The sequence below is a fragment of the Battus philenor genome, unplaced genomic scaffold (assembly GCF_028537555.1).
Source record: "Battus philenor isolate CCGP_79_NKW_IND1 unplaced genomic scaffold, ilBatPhil1.0.hap1 SCAF_4, whole genome shotgun sequence".
In the NCBI taxonomy this organism is placed as follows: Eukaryota; Metazoa; Arthropoda; class Insecta; order Lepidoptera; family Papilionidae; genus Battus; species Battus philenor.
This window is the reverse complement of record NW_027181704.1, coordinates 6,855,439-6,872,138: the sequence shown is the minus strand read 5'-3', so window position 1 is coordinate 6,872,138 and position 16,700 is coordinate 6,855,439.

The window sequence follows — 16,700 nt, the reverse complement described above, 5'->3', positions numbered from 1 at the left end:
AATATTGTTAAAAATGTTTTTTTAGTGTGCGAATGTATATGGTAGTAAATAGTTTAGCGGTACGGTTATAAATAATGATCTTGTTACATGTAAATTTATACCAATTATTATCAAAAACTGTTAATATTGTTGTAAATATATGATAGCTATGTAAACACAAATAAACTACATACATGAAAAGTTTTGTTTTTTTTTCTCGATTTACACTTAATTAGCTATCCGCACTGTAAGACAATTTTAAGCACTTAAAACTTTTTTTTAATTAGGATTATTGGTTCGTTTTGATTTTTTTAGCTAATTTATGCTATTTTTGGTTTAAATTCTTTTTAGACAGTTACAAAATTTAAGAGCCCTTAAACAACTAACACCGTCGTTTTTAAGAACAATCCAACAAATAAATATTAATGATTATTATTGTTTACTTTTCTAATAACATGTTTAAAAACAATATATCATTAGAATACCCCAAGCTACTTCTCTGACAGCTACACTACCTTTCGGTAATGTTTTCTAACCGATAGCCATTTGTCTTCCTGATATAAAATATTCACGAAGTTGGTAATTGAATCCAACCGGCAAACCGGCGCAAGTACTTAATTGCATTATAAACGAACTCAGAATAACTTTGAAACTTTATCATTTAATTGGGCCTTAACGGATGTTACCACGTTTTGAACACCAGATAGACCTTTGTCATAATATAGCGCTTTGTAATAAGCTTACACCATTAGTCTAGTACGTCAAGTATGCTGTATATATATAGGTACACATATATCTTTCTTTCATTAATCTAAGAAGTTCTACGACAAACTTTGTTTCTGCAAGTGTTGGCACAGTTACTTAGCGGCGGCTTTGTAGAACCAAAACGCCGAGATTTGGTTATTGTACTGATTTCGGGTAACAACATATTTTGCTTATTTTAGATTTAGTACATAAATTATAAAAATATCATCAAGACAAATTAACAGATTTATTTTTATGTAATAAAAAATAAATAACGCATGTCAACCTTTTCTTTCAATATTTTTATTAATAAAAAGTAATCTAAGCAGTAAGTTGTCTATTAATAAAAGTAAATTCCTACTCGATGTAATTGAAAAAAATATAACTTTAAATAATACTATCTAAATACTTTCCGTATACGGATGCAAAAATCGTAGATTTGTTTAGTGATGTTTTGTTTTACTAATTAGTAGCGTTGTTTCTCTCTACGAGCGTTGACATGCTCACAGCCGCTCATCGGAGGTTACGCTCGGGATTTCTTTGTCGAGTCAAAGTGACACTGGGTAGGCCACATAGGAGGCAGAGCAGATGGCCGCCGGGTTCTTAAGGTTTCTTTAGACCGTGGACCGGCGTAGTGTAGTTTAGAACATCGTTCTCGTTCATCTCTCGAACATCAAGACGTTGGATGCAGAGCCCTCCCAGCTTCCCAACTTCCTCTTGGAAATCTATAAGTGAGGCCTATCTCCATTTGTGGACATCCTACGGCTGGTATGATGATAATGATTAATAAAAATGTTTTGAGCCGTAACCTAATCAATAACATTCATCCTCCAGAATGTAATTACAGAAAAAAAAGGTTCTCAAAAATAAATATGTTGTATGGTAGCTCGCACGAATTAATTAAATGTTTAGGAACGTCAAAGCGCTAGTTATAATAATTACTGTGAGCAACAAACAATCAATGGAGCGGGCGTATCGCGGGGCACAATGAGCGCTGCGAACAGTCACTGCTAAAGTTTAATTAAAGATTCATGATAAATTGTCGTAGGAAGCTGCATTCTGCGCGGCGTCTCGCACGTGAATAACGTCCGTTCCGCTGGCACTTAAATAACTTAAGCCAGTAACCTTACAATAAATTCATGAGCCTCCCACTCCTTTTGTTTCGCGCGCGCTGTTTTCACAGCACTAATTGGCAGGAAGAACCGCTAAAACCTTATCAGACATTTAGCTCGTCATAATCATTGCGCGTATTCATAGTCAATGTTTTGTTTCTTATTATATTGTAGGCAGGTTGACTGTTGTTTTAATATTGGTCTTCGACACCGTCGTAAAAATCCAAGTAAAAATATTAAAAGGGGCGAACGTATAGCATATTTACAGTCAATTAGTGCGCGGTACATATCCAAAAATCAACAGTTACGGAAATAATATATTATCTAATGAAAGTATAGTAAGAAAAAACGTTACTGAAATTTGAATCATTACATATTAAAAATTATTGTTGTTCACTATCTCTTCCAGTAGATTTTCCACTGCCCGAAGTTATTGGCATTTCGCTATCCGATATAAAAAATGTATTAATATTATATATTTCAGAGGTACACTATATACAGGATGATTGGAAATGAATGGATTTTTGACAAATAAGCTATGTATTCACTTTTTTAATATCTATTTCCAATTGTTCTGTTGACACAATATTGACACAAAAGCCTTAAAATCATAATATACATTTTTAATTTCTTAAATTTAATTATTACTATTTAAATTTAATTTAATTTCTTGCTATTTTATTTTGTTATGGCATAGCGAGGAATTCTTAAAGCCGCTAAAAGACACCTCTCTCCTACCCCGCTTCTAGTGAGCGAAAGGAAATAAAGTTATGATTTATGTAGTGAAATATGTAACAGGAGGAAAGCTCTAAGCGGCCCCGACTCGCCCTGTCGTTGCCAGCATAAATTCGTAACAAACAATTGCTTACAAATAAATAACGTAGGAACTGACACCTTATTTAAAAATGATGATTGAATTTTCTGTACAAGTTTAAACAGTTTAATTCTTCTATATTTCATATATTGAATTCTCTCGTGAGTTTTAGAAATATTCATGTTTCCCAATAAAAAATAACTAAAAATAAACCCCAATTACTTAGTCGCTAAGCTTTAAATTGTTGTTATTTAAAATATGTAATCTAAACTATAATTAATCGACACAAATATAAATAATTTATTAACCTATAGATAGAATATTTAAAATAATTATCACTATACTACAATATCTAATAAAATTATTAAATATTGTACAATGCAATGCATGAAATGTAAAACGTATGATTCCGATAAAAGATGATGATAAGGAATCTATTTCATACCGGATTGATTGGGACAGTAATATCTGTTGAACCTGCATTGAACTTTTATAGTAAATTGGAGTACATATTATATTACTGCTTACTTTTGTAATGGCAAATTTTAAGTTTACGTATCCAGGGTGTCCCGTAATGAATAGGTAATCATGCAATGCATAAAAGTAGAAATCACCGCGGTAGAATATTAATAATTTAATGGAATCAGGCGTTACCTCGCGGAAGGCCATCCTAAGCAAGAAAAGGACCAATATTTAGCCACTTCCGCACATGCAGTGGTAGTCGTGCAACGAAATGCACCGCCCGCCAGCCCGCTGATAAATGCGCATGCGGCAAATAATGCGAATCACACAACCGCCACCACCAAATTACTCAACACGTGTTTCACCCCTCTACGGGGCATCTTCAGGAGTTATGTTACACCGATTAGTGCCAAACACAGAGTCTCTGTGCATCCACTGCATGTGCGGAAGTGGCTAAATATTGGTCCTTTTCTTATTTAGAATATTAATAAAGCTGCGTTTTTGGTGTTATCATATTCTTTATAGACTTTCTTAACAGAAATGTAGTAAATGGTATTGGCTATTGTAGTTTGTTGTGAAAGAAAATGTAAACTTTGAATATTAAGAACAATGAAAAAAAAATTCTTATTCAAATATACGGAGGACTTTTGGTTAAATAAATGTATGAAAACCTGTGTGGTGTTGTACAAAATGGTATAATACATAATTATATGTACTGCAAATAAATAGTGATTGCTATTAAGATTCAAAAAGAGTTAATTCAGCCGAAGAAATTAAGTCTTAAAAGATTTTGAATTTAATCACAAAATATTTATAACTTAGATAAATATTGTAGGTTTTTATTCAGTATTTAACTCATTATTAAGTACAGTCTTTGTAAGAATTTCTTTTGATAGTACCTAGTTTTTAACAAAATAAAAAAAGAATTCAAATTTTACTAAATTTGTTTAATATTGATAGAGAACCAAAGTGACTATGCATAAATAAATACTTACATCAAAATTTATGCTCAAGTAAATTGGTTTATTTCCTGCACGAGAGAATTTAACTCACAATTTTGTCACAAATTGTTGGAAATGGTAAATGTAGTCTATTAAGGAAATACAGTAATACACGCAGTCCCTTACCCGGAATTACGTAGCAATCTTCCACCGGAAAAATTATAAGCAATACTGTCGTGTCCATAGGCAGTAACACGGACAAATTGCATTTGCGTTTTAAGTGAATGCCGTCGATTATGCAATTTATATTACGAAATGTGAACTCTAAATATTTCGGGCAGTCATAAAATCCTACATCTGCATTATATTTTTCTTATTTTATTTTCGGCGGAGAGACTATGTTTTACACAAGATAGCCTTCTTTTTGGGCAGAAAAGAATTTATAAGATTGAGTAACCCAATAAACAGCTTCGGGGATCATCCTCTATGGTGATGGGTGTTCTGGGAACCCCGTTCGGAATAAATCAAGGCCGTTTCAGCGCTGTGCCATGTATATGTTATTTACACTACTTACCCTCGAATCGTATAAGAGTTATTATCTAAATTAACTTGTAACTAACCTTATCAATCACTATTTTACAAAGCGTTACGGTAAAATTAATCCTATTTTATTTCTATTAGGTATCCATATGGGCGGTGCAGAGATGAATCAATGAAGGGAGTGAAATAAGTAAATACCATAAAAGAAAAAAATATTAATAAATCTGATGTAAATACACCAAAAGGCTTCTACTAACTATAATAATAAATAAATATCGGCCAGCTTACAAGCACTCGATTTTTAATTTGTATGTACTGTACCCGACCGGAATGTCAATCAAAACAAATCTATGCTATTTAACATTCATGTCAATTTAAACGAAATAGGATATAACAGAATTAAGAATATAAACTTAAAATTATAAATTAGGACTTGTTATCTTTTTTTTCTTAATGTTACGTTTTGTTCATTATATTACGGTTCTGACGAGAGTTATGTAAAACCAACTTTTTCGTTTTAAGTTGCAAAAGAGGTTGTCCTTCAAATCATAACAACAATACTTACACTCTTTTATTTTGCGAAAGAGATAAATATGCCGATGAGTGCTTTCCTTCAAATAGTTATCATTGTCCTAAGTTACTGAGAATTATTCATTACTGCTTATATTAAAATTGCGTTTGGCTTAGCTAGCTACCTGTATAGTAGAGGTATATGATCACTCTTAAAAAAAAGGCTATTAAATACGTCCACATATATGCTGTTAGTGTTGTAACAAAATCTGAAACCTTGTTTCTTCATTGTTTGGCCAGGAAAGTGCTAAATACGTAATATTTTAGGCAATAAAATACTTAAACGTGCTTAAGCGTTCACTAATTTATACAGGCGCATATATCTTATAAAATACAGCCGTTAAGTAGAAATTAAAACAATATTTCACTTCCCTCTACGCGCACGTACTGCGTCTTAAATCTTCCCCAATATGAACTGTAAGGTGTGAAAAAATCTAGGTATTTTCTTAATGAATTTCTTTTGTAGAGTCACGTAATCCTGCCAATATACAATAAGGAATGAAGAATTTTTTTCTACTAATACTAACCACGGTAACGGGTAAATACTGTATGTTGAATTAAATTTTATTATTTTAAAATTTTGTATACATTTTTGTACGAAAATATTTAGTCCAAAACAAATTAAAATAATATTAAACTTTTACTTAAAAATACAAATGAAACGTGGCTACATATAAACTTTTACTGCTCAATTGCTGTTTAGTTTACTGTTATGAATACTTTATTGTTTTAACGAAGACTGAATGATGAAATGAAAACTTCTTCAAGTCTGAAAAGTTTGCTTTATGAACCTGTTGTAAACATTAATTTGTTATGAATCGCAGTCTATTCAAATATTTATTGATTATATTTTGTCTGCCGATTTTTCAAGCTATTTTGGGATTAGTATTTAGTACTGTAAATCCGTTAGTTCAAAAGTAATATCTGTACTGAAATTATTTACTACAAAATAGTATGTAAGCATCTGTATGCTTACATACTATTTTGTATTGGTGATTGGTTATTGATGTAAAGCTTTAAAATGTGTGTATAGCTCATTTGCCAGCAAAAAGCTTTAAGGATTTTATACCTATTTCCTCCTCATCATTCTGTGTAAAGTGATCACTCTGAAACTCAGTAGGAATGCAACAAGGCAATAACTTCTGACAGTAATAAAATCTGCATTGACGGATAGTAAGCAAAAATAAATTTTATTAACTAGTAATCCGCATTTCGAAAAATTGGTTGCTTTACGATGTTACCATTACGTTATTTATTATTTTTGAAACCATTGAGATTTGATTATGATGTACCATATATTAACTAAAGGCAAATTAATTCTATAGTTATCCTTTTAAATATTTTATATTCATAACCAATCACCTTGTATGTAGCGTGAGTTTAAAGTTGTTACACGCATCCAAACCGAACTTTCTTGTTTTAAGATAAATATTAATTGTTATATAGATTATAAAATCGCTCTATTTCATTATATTGTTATTATCTTAATTTCTGTAGAAGCAGCAGTGTTGTTATTAAACAATAACTAGCAGATTTCTGAACAGGAAAAAGATAAAAACATATTGTTCCGTTATCATATTAAACCTCAACTGCTAAATATTTTTTACCTATCTTGTGCAATTATATACAAACATTTTAAACCATTTTTAAATTATATCAAATAAACTCCAATGACCTTGTTTTGGAAAAAACTTCTGTAATACACAAACATTTAAAAATTTCTATAATAAGATTAAAGACAGTAAAAGTCAAATAATTCCTTAGATAAGTTGAATAAGACATCACGACATCGTGTGGTGTTTTACTCTCGTAAGCGGAGTATCTGCTAGAGTACAGCATTGTTGGGTAAATAACTACGAGGACATGTCCTGTAAATAACTATATATATAAATTGCCAATTGTAGCCAACCCATAAAAATGGCTTACATATAAAACAGGTGTATTGTATGTAATGTACAAAATATAATTAATGTATGTACCTATGCAACAGATAATATAAATAGTAACCATGTCCATGATTAAAATTAACTTGTTTTATGGCCACTAGAGGTACTCCAATCAATACTATCAGCAAACAAAACAGTTCATAATATGTAAGAAAAATAAAGATTGAAAGTGCACTCTACTAAAGTTTATGCGTGTATTTAGTGTATTTTTTGTATTAAAGAATGTAAACATATATGAGAGGTGTGAGAGAATTCTAGGAGATCGTTCTTAGGGCTTAAGATAAAAATTTTGAAACATTAAAGTATTTTAATAAGCGGTACCTCTGCAATGAAACGTAAACTTTAAAATTAATTTACCCATTCAAATCATCGATAGAATAACAATCAGTTTAAATCTAATTTGGCAGGTAATGTCTCATTAAAATTTTGCCCTTGTAGATCGTCTTTGTGGGGATTCAAATCATTCAAATTAAATTGGGTCAAAGCCGTGACTTGAACGAATGAACATATATATTAATATTGCTCACAGTTTATTGGCGTTATAGATTTTGATGCACAATTTCATATATTTGTTAGCCATGGGCTATATCCGTCATGTCAGTATCATCTAGTGTCGTGTTGAGCGCGAAGGCGAAACTGAAGTAGATTACGTTTAAAAACATGCTTTATAAAAACTCTTTTTTATATGTTTATGCTCAGTACTAGCTTTTAATATACAAGATGGCAGGAAGTCTTCACTTGCAATTATTTACTTGTAAAAACTAAATGAGCTATATTCTGTGAAATCATAAGCCAATCAAGGATGTTTCTTTGAATTCTCAGAAACAAGTACAAAGAAAAATATTATAGCACAATTAATTACAGACAAGGAAAAAAAATTGATACCAGCAGATAACGTTAATAAAACAAACAGTATAATACAAAAATAAGTATTTATAACCAAATAATTACTACATCGCCCCGAACGTGTGTAAATGTGAAATAAGAGCAGTCTTCCATTGATTCAAAAGATAAATTAAAAAAAAAAAAAAACATTTATTATTCTTAATAACAGTGTACCCTTGTGAGATGAGGCGTGATAAAGCGAGCCGTTCCCCGTTTATTTTTACCGTCACACGATCAAATTTAATGGGCACATAAACAAAAATATAGGTACAAAAATAAATAATTTACAAAACAATTTTAAAGTTGTATTTTGCTAATGTCTATATTTATTAATATTAATAAATTATAGTCATAGTTGTTGGCAATGACCTTTGCACTAAGCTAGTAGAAGAATTAACAATTCAGCGGGGGAGTTTAGCGTACTAAGTAACTGCTGAAACCGCTAACTTACTGCGACGCATATAAATTTAATCAGTAGCCACAAAACACAGTTTTAACTGCTAGCATTTGATATTCAATTGAATTTAGGTCTGTATTACTTAGGCTGTTCTATTTATTTTTGTATGGCTTTAAGTACAATAATTAATTGATTTTAATAGGTATAAGGGGTTAAGTAAAGTTTCATTTGATTTAATATTGAAAAATATGTTTTTAAATTGAAATATGATACATTGACTACAAAAGTTGTCAAAGTTTAAATATATCCTCTTTAGTATCATCGGGAGACGCTGCAGGCAGACCGCTTCCAACCGGTTCTTTTGAAAATATATGGGGAAAATGTGAAATGATGATGATGATAGATTGTTTCAATTTAGTTAGTAGTTATTTTCTACATGTACCTATAAATTGAAAGTACTCTCCTTATTAAAAGAGGTTGTCTAAGTGGATAACAATTTAACCTCTATTCCAGCCTCCAAACATGTAAGCCTTTAAAATAAAGTGAAAACACTTTAAAGGAAACAATTCTGCGTTATATAATCATGTCCAGCATCATTTTGAAATGGTCAGAGTATCGGCTCATTTCTTGACACCGAATGAGAGGAAAAATGATCTCGTTACATAAGAATTTGTGATTGCTGTCGCTTAAATAATCACATCTTTAATTAATGTTCATTTTCCTTCTCCTTGCGTGGTTTCCGCAATACTGGGACTCGTGCCATAACTCATGAAGTGATCTTACTTCTTAGGGTACTTCTTCATCAGTTCCGGTTCTTGGACGTGTGCGGCTGATGCGGATTTGGTCATACCACCGCATAGGTGAAACCGTACAAAGTAGCCATGGTATAAATCGAGGTTCTCCAGTCAGCCCTCCGGTTTCGCTACTTAAAAGAGATTTTTGGCTGGGCACACTCCGCGATCCGCCATCTCAAACCCGTGGGCACTGCAAAAGCATTTGGGCAGCATTTACAGTCCGGTCTAAAAAATTACATATGACTAAGAACCCTGAGTTTCTTATCAACCACGGTAGCGGTGATAATGAGATTTTGTAGGTCGTCACGAGGTAGTCTGGGAAGATTCTCCGTAAAGAAATGAGAATAGACATTGATTTCTTATTCATCTTCTGCTTTCTGAGTATGAATTTGATAGTTACAAATGCATCGATGCGTTAATTATATTAATTGCGTGATGTTAAGTATATTTTATGTAAATGTACTATAACTAATGTCGATGATATAAAATCAGAATATAAAAATTATCTGATTTATAGCAAAGAACATCCCATTGCGAAACAGAGAATGAACTGAAAAAGTTAAAAGCTTAATCTAAAATTAACAATCAGGATCCGTGTAAAAACCAGCGTAGCGCGCCAGTATTGTGTCAGGTAATATATCACAGACGTACATATCTCTAACTCAATTACCTAAGGGATGCGGTAAAGACTACTAGAACGTTGTCATAATCCTGTCTGAACGTACACGTAAATTATTACTATGGGTTCTGGTATAATAACGGTAAAAATTTCAATAAAAACTTTCTAAGTGCAGTACAATAAATTGTTTACAAATAACATTTACACAGGTTATTTTATTGTAAAAGAAATACAAATGGTAGTTTGAACTGTTTAAAAATAACTATTAAGTTAATGAAAACTGTAGATAAAGTGACAACAATAAAAAAATAACGTCCTGTTCACACTTTTATTCTTATTCTTAATTTGAGAATAACATTCAAATTATGCAAAGTTATTTAAATTTAAAATAATTTGTTTTTATAAGTGTAATAACAAATGTTAATAATGCCTTAATCGAAGGAACACAGCCTCGACCTTTGTCATGTCAAGATAAACTTCACACTCTCGCACGCATGTCTATCATCAGGTTTAGATAGATACTTTGTATTAATAATGTGCATTTAAGAAGTTTAGTAATTTATTACAACAATATTTGTAAACATTGAAAAAGTTTTTATTTATATTTATTACTTGTGTTAACAATTTTCAACAACACTAAATAAAAATCAAATATATTTAAATTTGCAATGTTTATAGGAGAATAAAAGTAATAAAAAAAAGATATTTTTCCACAAAAGCTAGAAAAAATCTGATGATCTGAAAAAATCGGTAAAACATTCAATAATCGGTAAGTTTCCCTTCTGAAAGTTTTCGTTTCGATTATACATCACTTGAGTTCTGATAGGCGGTTTGAAGATTTACAAGTTAGCGGCGTTTACGATTCACGTTGTGTTAGCAAAGCTGTCTTACTCGAATTCTTTCTTTCTTAACTTTGAATTATGACTATACTTTAACAGCGTTTTTGTTTATATCCCTTACACACGTTAAAAATAACACATCAAACGTATATTTACCAATTACACAATATAATTCAGCCGTACACAGCTGAACAAAGGTGTCTTCTATAGATTTACAACTGGACACATTGACCTGACAACCAGCCTCTTCCGACCGTAAAACCCCGTGGTCTTCTCTCTAGAACGTTAAAGCCACAGCATCTGTTCTCCGCAACATAAAGCCTGTCCATAACCAACCTCAACTTACCAATCCGCTGGCCTATTCCGGTTCCTTTTGTTCATCTACGGATCTTCTCATTCGTGATTAGAACTTGTAGAGTAATTCCGAGCAAAGCCTTCTCCGTGGCTCGTTAAGCAACTGCAATTAAACTATATTGTAACTAAAGGTAATAGTTATAAAAACCCTAAAAAGTAAAAAAAATATATTTTATTTCTCCATTCCTTAAACTAATTTATTATAGATAGATAGTTACGGGTTTCATTATAAAAAATAACAATTATAAATCAAAAGAAAACTGTATATGTCGTCATCGTCGTTTCAACCCATAGACGCCCACTGCAAGGCTTAGGCCTCCCCCATAGATGTCAATTGTGGCAGGCGGGTTGACGATCGCATTGTTGTATCATGGTACGCACAGAATGCTGCTGCCCATCTTCCCTCCCACATTATTAATATAAAAAGCGTGAATTGTATTATATATACCACGGGAATCTAATCCGCGACCTATAATCGCAAAAATCAGTTTTCTACAGCTAGGCTGCCACAGCTCAAAAATATGTTTACGTATTACTATATAGTGCTATTTAAAACGACAGCTATTATACAGCAACGGAACAACGTATACAGCTATTGTGTTAGTTATTCTGTTTTATATTTTACTTTTCTACTTGCTATAATTATTATGTAAAAATAAATGAATTATAATACCGCTTTGAAAACGATTTATAAGAGATAATAAAACATTGAATCACTTGCTAGGTTAATATCATGCTTAAAATTAATCTAGGTTTAAAACAAAAATGGCAGGTCACGTTTTGAACTATGATTCAATTGGCCGCGGTGTGGCATGAGGGTAAGCTACATCCAGACCTGCGTCAATCTGACAGCTCCATGGCAAGTGAAATATAAAAGAAAATTTATATCAGTCTACTATGATGTAACTTAATACATATTCATAAAAGTCAATTTTAGTTGTCTGTAAAATTTTAACCAACATAGAAATTTGTTTTATGTAAACGAGTTTCTTCTATCACTTTTGCTGCTACAGAATTATTGTTTTGTGTTACAATGTTAATTGCCATTAGTATGACGCAACCAATGCATGTAATTTGATACTAACATGAGAAGAAAATCATGTTTTTCGGTGACAATCTTTTATCGTAATGACTAATTCTTTATTTGTCCGCATGTAAATATTTTCAAACATTTTTACTATATATGGTGTAGGAAAAATAAATTATTCGTGGGAATTAAGTTTGGCGTTAGATACGCAGCCGAAAGATTTATTTCTTGACGTGTAGAAAACAGTCAAACTTTTTGAGCGTTTCTGAATTATTGCTGTTATTTTATTAAAGAGATAAAAGAATTTACAGAGAGTTTTTGTTAGGAGAGATAATACAGATAGCGTAAACAATATAATACTTTTAGTACAAAAGTGAAGCTATTTAAAACCTATAAAAATTAGTGACAATTTTTATAGGTTTTAAATAGCTGCTAATATTTTTAATTAACTGCTATCAGAAAAACTCAATTCACAGCACAGTAAATACTTATATTCCACTTTTAATACTCTTATAGGCCAACTAGCATAGTTTCCACTAGACAACTTATCACTTCGATGGTTATCGAACGAGTGACCGAGCTCCCGACTCAATATTTAAAACGCTGTTTCAACCCCATCACTCTCAATCCTTTTACCGGAAGTTGTCACAAAGGAGTGACGGGGTCGAGTAGTGTTGTCATTTAAGAAAAATAAAACTACCTTTTATAAAATTATTACACTGCTGTCTTTATTTTTCTGCGCTTATTTGTGTAATGTATATATAATGTATAAAAAATAAAAAGTTAAGTAAATGAGAACAAAATCAATTAACAAACGCACAAAGAAAACTTTATAGGATTACCTGAAGTGTTTGAAGACGTGTAAACTTAGTGTTTACATGGGAACGATATCAACTCATTAATGAGTTTCTCTTGTTAAGTCTTCTTTAAAAGTTTTCTTATTGTTTTTTCTTTTTTGGTAGGTAACTTATTAATTACGCTTGATAGCAAACCCTCTTACCATAATTATTAGTTTATTTATTTCATTATATCATCATCATATCAGCTGATAAACGTCCGCTGTATAGGGTTCCCCAAGGTCGTCACAATGAGCGGTCTTGCGCTGCCCGCATTCAGTGATTTCCCGCGACGGTGGTCGATGGTCCACCAAGTGATTACCAGGCTAACGAGAAGTGAAACAATAATACATTTTGCGAGTGTCAACAAATAAATAAATCTTTCAGCGTATTTTTTAAAATAAATTATGTATACATAAGTATAATTAAACTGGTTTTATACAGTTTTTTTCCTTGATTGCCCCTTCCTATAATTAATAAATGTCAATATTTTTTAAGAGTAGTGGTAGCCTTGTAGTTAAAGACCGTAATTTATAATCCTAGTTCACTGAGATAATCATGTCGGTGTGACCACGATATATCTGTAAAAGATAAATAGAGTATATAAAAAGAGTTTAAAATAATATTTAAAAAATATCAACTTTAATTATAAGTGCTAGTTCTTTGATTTTTTTAAAACATATTGTCATACATTATCTAGAGGTATGAAATTTAAAATTGTGACGAACGGAGCTTTTGTACTATGACGCTGTTCAAATCGGAATGCATTAAAACGTTCGTCCGTTTGCCAACAGAAATAAACGCTGGTATGATACATAATTACACAGACGTCATGTTATAGGATAGATTTAGCGCTGCTACTCTGAAAATAATTTAAAAAAAAGTATTGCCATTCGTCAAAAGATTATGATAAAAAGCCCTTATATATTACACTGATCATTTATTCCGACATTTTTTTATATAAACATATTTTCATATAAACATTAACCTAAATTTTAGCGATTTTAAATTGATGCCTGAACAAATCTATCAAAACTTAATCTTCATTACATATTTACTCAAAGTGTTACTAATTAAAATATTTTATGCAAATGACATTTTAGTAACCGTGTAAATACGAACTACACGACTACTTAGGTTAGTTGCAATTACCGCGTGAAATTATAGCTTCATTAAACTGAATAACCTATTAAGTTTACGTTGACCGTACAAGATATGTATACATATATAATTCGAAGCGATAATGAGACATTGTTATTTGTCACCTGCTTATTAAATTGGATAAGTAGTTAACCTATGTATTAATTATTTGGTAATTACGAAAATTTATAAAATTTACCATTTACAATGCGTGCACGTAATGACTAAATGCCTATAACTAACGTATTTATATACATTTATATATAAATATGTATATACGTCTTGACTTTGTCGAATCTTTTTTTTAAATATACTTTTCAAATTTATTGCAAAATAATGCAAGGCAATAAAAGGGAGTCTATTATGAAACCGTACGCAGCTTCCTACAATAATAAGTTTATAAAATAATAAGCCGTAAGCACTTGGTTACATAAATTTATTGGATCATATCTTATAATAAATGAAATAAAACTGATGTCATGTGGATATTATATTAAATTTAAATTTGTGCTCAGATAATAAAGTTCCAATACTATTTTAATGGAAAATATGTTATTGAACTTCCTTAAAAACTACAGATAATAAATCGATGTTCTCTTCAAATAAAATAATGATTATGCTACAAATAAAGGTATCAACGCTATGTTTGTTTCAGTAAAAAAAAAAATTTTAGCACAAAAAATAAAGAAATATTTTAAATATTGTACATTATGCTAAAAACTCTTTAATAACTATTAATAAACGTAGAATGAATAGCCGCAGTGTTAATAGATATTTTTTTTTAAATCAAGCCTCTTTTCAAAAGACTTTTGTACGTTTAGACTGTTTCATTGTTGAGATAAGTTTCTAAATATTTTTATCGACTACTCTACTTGATTTGAATTAGATTCATTTGAGACGTTGTCTCAAAAATTTGTCACAGAACGAGGTTCGTATGCCTGCTTTTGCCTCTAGAGTATTACATAGAAAACACGGCGTAGCAATGCGCTTTCTCCTGTCATGTCAATCATAATTAAACAATGTACGTTTTACTCAGCTCGTCGATTGACATATAAAAAAATTGTGATTAACTGTTTAAATGTTAAAAAACAAACGAAAAGAAGGTATATGTGCTTAAACCGAAAATACAATTTTTTAAAAAGTAGATCGTAATTAAGAAATGTCTCTTAAAAAAATGCAGGTGTTTGACTTTATTTACATTAGCAGTCAGTCCGAGCTAAGGGTTCGAAATATTTATTATTTGTACGTGCTCATGAAACGTAACCGTTAAGTTGATTTAAACGGGAATGTTAAGTCGAAAATTGCATACCAAATCCTTTCTTAATTTTATTTAAACTCGACAAACATTTTATTGACGTGTAATGTGTTTTTTTTTTTTGGTTTCGGGGAGGAAATCTTCCAGACGATCAAGTTGCCCTGACTCTGGGGGGTGGACAGGGATATGTGGGATTCCTACCCACTAAAATTCCCCCGGTGATCGCCTTCTGCGCTATACGGGGGACCGCGGTATCTCCCGGTCAGGGATCGCCGCGCGGTCTTTCCTTGCGCCGTCCTATTTTCGATAGCCCGTCCCGGGGTATGCGTGTATGGTTCACGCTTCCCCCGAAACCCTCGTGGTGCTATCACGATGGTTCGAGACTACGTCGAACCATCATCCGCCTCAGAGTCGCCGAAGCTAGTGGGTTTGAGAGAGTAGGGTGGGGGCCCTAAACTCCCGCAACTCCGAAGAACCGGTTTATGGTAGGGGAACACCATTCACCGAAGGGGCCGTCGCGAGGCACATCCCTGCGCTGACGGCGTCGTCTCCGTGCGGGATCTGTCCTCTGCCGATCCCGTTCGGCCGCCTCCTTCTGGACCATGACGGTCTCATAGAAAGAGGCCACGGCCCTCCACGCCGATGACCTGCTCAGCATCGCCGACACAACTTCTGGCAAGGAAAAGTCCTGTTCGATATCGTCCGCAAGGACCCGCTGCTCCGACTGCCACGCCGAGCAGTCCGCGAGCTCTGCGAGGCGGAATCCTGGGTGGCCCCACCGCAGTGGAAGCAGTTCGCCGTCGCTTCGCGTCCAATCCTACACAGGTAATCACCGAAGCAACCGTGCTCCGGATCACCTGCCTCCTGATCGTAATCCTGTAAGTGAGCCTTCCATCTCGACATGTAATATGTCCATTAGCCCGATAATGTTTCCTCAGTAAGCATACAAACCTCAGCCCACTACAGCGGTGGTTAATTGTCACTAATACTACACAGTATTTATTGGTGACAATTAACCGCCAGATTAATCGAAGGCGCAGATTTTTCAGATAGTATACTTTTCTCCAAAAATATTTTTTTTCGCCGATATACCGTAGTCACACCGACATAATTGTTTCGGTGAACTACGATTATAAATTACGGTCTTTAACTACAAGGCTACCACTACTCTTAAATAATATTGACATCTATTAGTTATAGGAAGGGGCAATCAAGGAAAAAAATTGTATCAAACCAGTTTATTTATACTTATGTATATACAATTTATTAAAAAAAAAATATGCTGAAAGATTTATTTATTTGTTGACACTCGCAAAATGTATTATTGTTTCACTTCTCGTTAGCCTGGTAATCACTTGGTGGACCACTGACCACCGTCGCGGGAAATCACTGAATGCGGGCAGCGCAAGACTGGTCATTGTGTCGATCTTTGGGAGAGCCCTATAC